The sequence below is a fragment of the Lutra lutra genome, chromosome 7 (genome assembly GCF_902655055.1).
Source record: "Lutra lutra chromosome 7, mLutLut1.2, whole genome shotgun sequence".
Lineage (NCBI taxonomy): Eukaryota > Metazoa > Chordata > Mammalia > Carnivora > Mustelidae > Lutra > Lutra lutra.
Window position 1 is genome coordinate 64,224,443 of NC_062284.1, and position 5,551 is coordinate 64,229,993.

The 5,551-nt window shown below is 39.0% G+C and overlaps 1 non-coding gene across 1 annotated transcript; it reads left to right on the top strand.

Annotated features, from left to right (window-relative positions):
- The first annotated feature begins 2,452 nt into the window (after nucleotides 1-2,452).
- On the top strand, nucleotides 2,453-2,556 carry LOC125105789 (U6 spliceosomal RNA). The gene has a single exon (XR_007129051.1). It is a non-coding gene; the product is annotated as a U6 spliceosomal RNA (small nuclear RNA).
- The last annotated feature ends 2,995 nt before the right edge of the window (nucleotides 2,557-5,551 follow it).

Here is a 5,551-nt window from a genome sequence, read left to right on the forward strand (position 1 = left end):
TTTTTTGATGTTCCTCCCTTCCCGAAGTAGAGCTTCATTTCTCTCCCTGGCATGTGGGTTAGACTTAATGACATCTCCAAATGAATAAAGTAGAGGTGATGGTGTGTCATTTCTAGATTAGGTCATAGAGTGCATTGTGGCTTCCTTTTTGCTCTCTCTCTTGGATCTGTCAGATGGGCATAATTTACCCTACAGGGTCCTTCTAGCTGGACTAAGAATTAAATTGACATGAGACAGATTAACAGGAGAAAATCACATTTAATAGTGTTTGTACCAGGAATCCACACAGACATGGAAATTCTAGACAGTAAGACAATAAGAGGCTTTTATGAGCTAAGGGGAAAGGGGAGGAGGGATAGGAACTTGAGGACACAAAGGGGAGAAAGACAGTTAGCAAGAAGGTGAGAAGAGATGTTTGGAAAACAAAGGTCGCACTATTATGTAGGTAAGTTACTTAGGTGGAGAAGAATCTGTTAATAGCTCTCTTCTTAGTATAAGCAAAGAGCTGAGGGAGGTATAAAGAGCTTTTCCTGAATCTACTGGCTTTTGATTGTTTTTAAGTAAAAATAAAGTTCGTGTCAGAGTGGCCCATCTTGGGTCAGCCTCCCCTTGGCACCTACAGATCACTAGCTCCAGAGGAAGCCAGCTGCTATGTCATGAGGAGACTCAAACAACCCATGGATAGACCCCTAAGGTGAGGAAGTGAGAACTCCTGCTAACAATCATCAAGAAAATGAGGTCTTTGACCAATAGCTGTGTGAGTGAGCCATCTTGAAAGCCCGTCCTCCAGCCTCAGTCAACCTTCAGTTGCCTGTATTCTGGCCGACATTTTGACTGCAATTTCATAAGAGACTCTGAACCCAAACCACTCAACTAAGTCACTTCCAAATTCCTGAATTAAGAAACTGTGAGATAGGGCGCCTGGGTGGCTCAGTGGGTTAAGCCGCTGCCTTCGGCTCAGGTCATGATCTCAGGGTCCTGGGATCGAGTCCCGCATCGGGCTCTCTGCTCAGCAGGGAGCCTGCTCCCCCCTCTCTCTCTGCCTGCCTCTTTGCCTACTTGTGATCTCTGTCTGTCAAATAAATAAATAAAATCTTTAAAAAAAAAAAAAGAAACTGTGAGATAATCAGTGTTCATCAGCTTAAGCTGCTAAATTTCAGGTAATTCTTTACACTGCAGTTTATAATTAATACAGATTTTATTACCTAGAAGTAGAGCACTGCCATAATATAAACACCCAAATATGAAAGTGGCTTTGGAACTGGGCAGACAGAAGAGCTTTGAGGAGAGTGTTAGGGGAAGTTTGGGTAGGGTCCTCCTCCCCTTTAGGGTAAGTGTAATCTTTAATCCCCATCACCTATCTCACCCATTCCCCACCCACCCATCTTCCTTCTGGTAACCATCAGTTTGTTCTCTATATTTGAGTCTGTTTCTTGCTTTCTCTCTCTCTCTCACTTTCGCCTTTGCTCATGTTTTGTTTCTTAAATTCCACATATGAGTGAAATCATATGGTATTTGTCTTTCTCTGACTGACTTATTTCATTTAGCATTCTACTCTAGCTCTATCCATGTTACGAATGGCAGATTTTATCCTTTTTTATGGCTGAATAATATACCATTGTATATGTACACCACATCTTCTTTATCCATTCATCTACTGATGGACACTTGGGTTGCTTCCATAGTTTAGCTATTGTAATTAATGCTGCAATAAACAGGGGCACATGTATCTCTTTGAATTAGTGTTTTTGTATTTTTTTGGTAAATACCAAGTAGTGTGATTACTGGATCATAGGGTAGATTTATTTTTAATATTTTGAGGAACCTCCATATTGTTTTTCACAGTAGCTGCAACAGCTGCACCAGGAATGCATGAGGGTTCCTTTTTCTCCACATCCTCACCAACGCTTGTTGTTTCTTGTGTTTTGATTTTAGCCATTCTGACAGGTATGAGGTGTTATCTCTTTGTACTTTTGATTTGTATTTCCCTGATGATGAGTGATGTTGAACATCTTTTCATGTGTCTGTTGGCCATCTGGATATCTTCTTTGGAGAATATCTGTTCATGTCTTCTGCCCATTTATTTATTTATTTATTTTAAAGATTTTATTTATTTATTTGACAGAGAGAAATCACAAGTAAGCAGAGAGGCAGGCAGAGAGAGAGGAGGAAGCAGGTTCCCTGCTGAGCAGAAAGCCCGATGTGGGGCTCGAACCCAGGACCTGGGATCATGACCTGAGCCGAAGGCAGCGGCTTAACCCACTGAGCCACCCAGGCGCCCCCTCTTCTGCCCATTTAAACAAATAATTTGTTTTTTGGATATTCTATCAGTTCTCTATATATTTTGGATACTCATCCTTTTTTTGATATGGCATTTGCAAATATCTTCTCCCATTCACTAGGGTGTTTCCTTCACTGTTCAGAAACTTTATTTTGATATAATCCCAATAGAGGGCTTACTTTGGCTGCACATATACTAAAATTGGAACAATGCAGAGATTAGCATGGCCCCTTTGCAAGGATGACACACAGATTAATGTATAGTCCTAATAGTTTATTTGTGCTTTTATTTCTCTTACCTCGGGAGACATATCTAGAAAAGTGTTGCTACAGCCTATGTCAGAGAAATTGCCTGTGTTCTCTTCAAGGGTTTTTATGATTTCAGATCTCACATTTATGCCTTTAATCCATTTTGAGTTTATTTTTGTGTATGGTCTAGTTTCATTTAGTTTTTTGTTTTTGTTTCTGTTTTTTGCAGGTCGGTGCCTAGTCTTCCCAGCACTATTTGTTGAAGAGACTATCTTTTTCCCCATTGTATATTCTTTCCTCTTTTGTTGAAGAATAATTAATCATATAGTTGTGGTTTACTTCCAGTTTTCTATTCTGTTGATCTATGTGTCTATTTTTATGCTGGTACCATACTGTTATAATTACTACCACTTTGTAATATAACTTGAAGTCTGGAATTGTGATACCTCTGGTTTGTTTTTTGTTTTGTTTTGTTTTGTTTTTTTTCAAGATTTCTTTGGCTATTCAAGGTCTTGTGGTGCCATACAAATTTTAGGATTGTTTGTTCTAGTTCTGTGAAGAATGCTGTTGGTATTTTGATAGGGATTGCATTAAATTTGTATATTGCTTTGGGTAGATAGTATAGATATTTTAACCGTATTTATTCTTCCATCCCATGAAGATTGAATGTCTTTCCATTTCTTTGCATTGTCTTAAATTTCTTTCATCAGTATTTTATAGTTTTCAGAGTATAGATCTTTCACCTCATTGGTTAAGTTTATTTCTAGATATTTTATTGTTTTTGGCACAATTATAAATGGGATTATTATCTGAATTTCACTTTCTGCTGCTTCATTATTAGTCTTTAGGGATGCAACCAATTTCTGTACATTGCTTTTGTATCCAGTGACCTTACTGAATTAATTTATTAGTTCTGGTAGGTTTTTGGTGGAGTCTTTAGGGTTTTCTATAGATACATAGTCATCTGCAAGTAGAGTTTTACTTCTTCCTTACCAATTTGGATGCCTTTTATTTTTTTTTTTTAAGATTTTATTTATTTATTTGACAAAGAGATCACAAGCGGGCAGAGAGGCAGGCAGAGAGAGAGGAGGAAGCAGGCTCCCTGCTGAGCAGAGAGCCCGATGCGGGGCTCGATCCCAGGACTCTGAGATCATGACCTGAGCCGAAGGCAGCGGCTTAACCCACTGAGCCACCCAGGCGCCCCTGGATGCCTTTTATTTCTTTATGTTGTCTGATTGCTGTGGCTAAGACTTCCAGTATTTTGTTGAATGAAAGTGGTGAGAGTGGACATCCTTGTCTTGTACCTGACCTTAGGGAAAAGCTCTCAATTTTTCATCATTAAGTATGTTACGTGTGGATTCTTCATACAAAGCCTTTATTATGTTGAGGTATGTTACCTCTAGACCTATTTTGCAGAGGGTTTTTTTTTTTTTTTTATCATGAATGGATGTTGTACTAAAGTCTGAATAGTCTTGAAGAAGCTGCCTCAATTCTGTTTTCTAACTTTCATGCAAGCACCTGTCATTTATGGAATCTAACATAGAAAACAGTTGTCAAGGGATTCTAAGAAATATTTTCCAGAATTCCTAACTCTTAGGGGAGCACAGAAGTGGGAAGCTGAATTGTCAGTAGACAGTCTAGCGTAGTTCATTATTTTAGGTACTCAAGATCCATATATACCATTTTACTCACATTTAGTTTCCAAACAATGATGGTGATGATATAATGCTTATACCTAATGTGCTGTGACTATCTCTCTTACAAAGATGCCTTACCATCTAAGACCCAAAGTCTTATCAGTCATTTTTTTTTAAGATTTTTATTTATTTATTTATTTGACAGAGAGAGATCACAAGTAGACGGAGAGGCAGGCAGAGAGAGAGAGAGAGGGAAGCAGGCTTCTTGCTGAGCAGAGAGCCCTATGTGGGACTCGATCCCAGGACCCTGAGATCATGACCTGAGCCGAAGGCAGCGGCTTAACCCACTGAGCCACCCAGGCGCCCCTTATCAGTCATTTTTCTTGTCTGTATGATGATCATCCTTTTTCTTTTTCAGTCATGATCCCCCGTTAATATCCTATAAATTAAAAACAAAATATAAGGTTAACTATCATCAACTCATCCTATATGGAAGCGCACAGGAAGGGAAAAGAGGAGAAGAAAGAAACTAACAAGTATACATATATACAGAATAAACCAAGGGGAAAATATGCCTAGCTTTTAAGATCTTGTTTCTTAACTGGTGGTCAATTGGTTCTTTATCTGATGACTCAAACCTTTACTCTTAGGTGTGTGAATTAATAGTGGTCCTGACTTAATGGTATTGCTGTAGTCTTCCCTTAACTTCTACTATGTAACATCAAAGTATTAAGGGACACCATATTCAGAATAAGTGTTAAGTTCATTGAGGAACTGCTACCCCCTCCATGATGGGACAACATAATAACTGTTATTGAGTGACTGGCTAGTGCCCCTGAAGAACAGTGCCATATTATGAACTTAGCATTGGTCTCAGTTTTAGGTAGATTCAGCAATCACCAGCAGGAGAGGCCAGATTTGCCTTGGTGAGAAGTCCCTGTTGTAGAGCCTATGCGTAACTTCCATCTCTGCCACCATGGCCATTTTGTTTATGAGTCCATTGAACAAACACTGGGGTAGTTGATGAATAGACTGAAAGATATCTAGTCTTCTGTCAGTGGTTCCCATTGGCTAAACCTAACCAAAAACCAGAGACTGAGGCAGCCTGGTGATGTAGCTCACACTAGTCAGAGCAGGAGGAGAAAGATGGAAAGAGGATCTGGAGAAGGAAACAAAAGCTACGTGGTGTGTTCTCCATTGTTGTACCTCAAGTAAGATCTCTGCTTACCAGATCTAGACAATTTTTTTTTTATTTTTTAAAGGATTTGTGGGCATGTTTTATTGTTATTATCATTATCATTATTATTACTACTGTTTTTTAAAAGATTTTATTTATTTATTTGACAGAGATCACAAGTAGGCAGAGAGGCAGGCAGAGAGAGAGG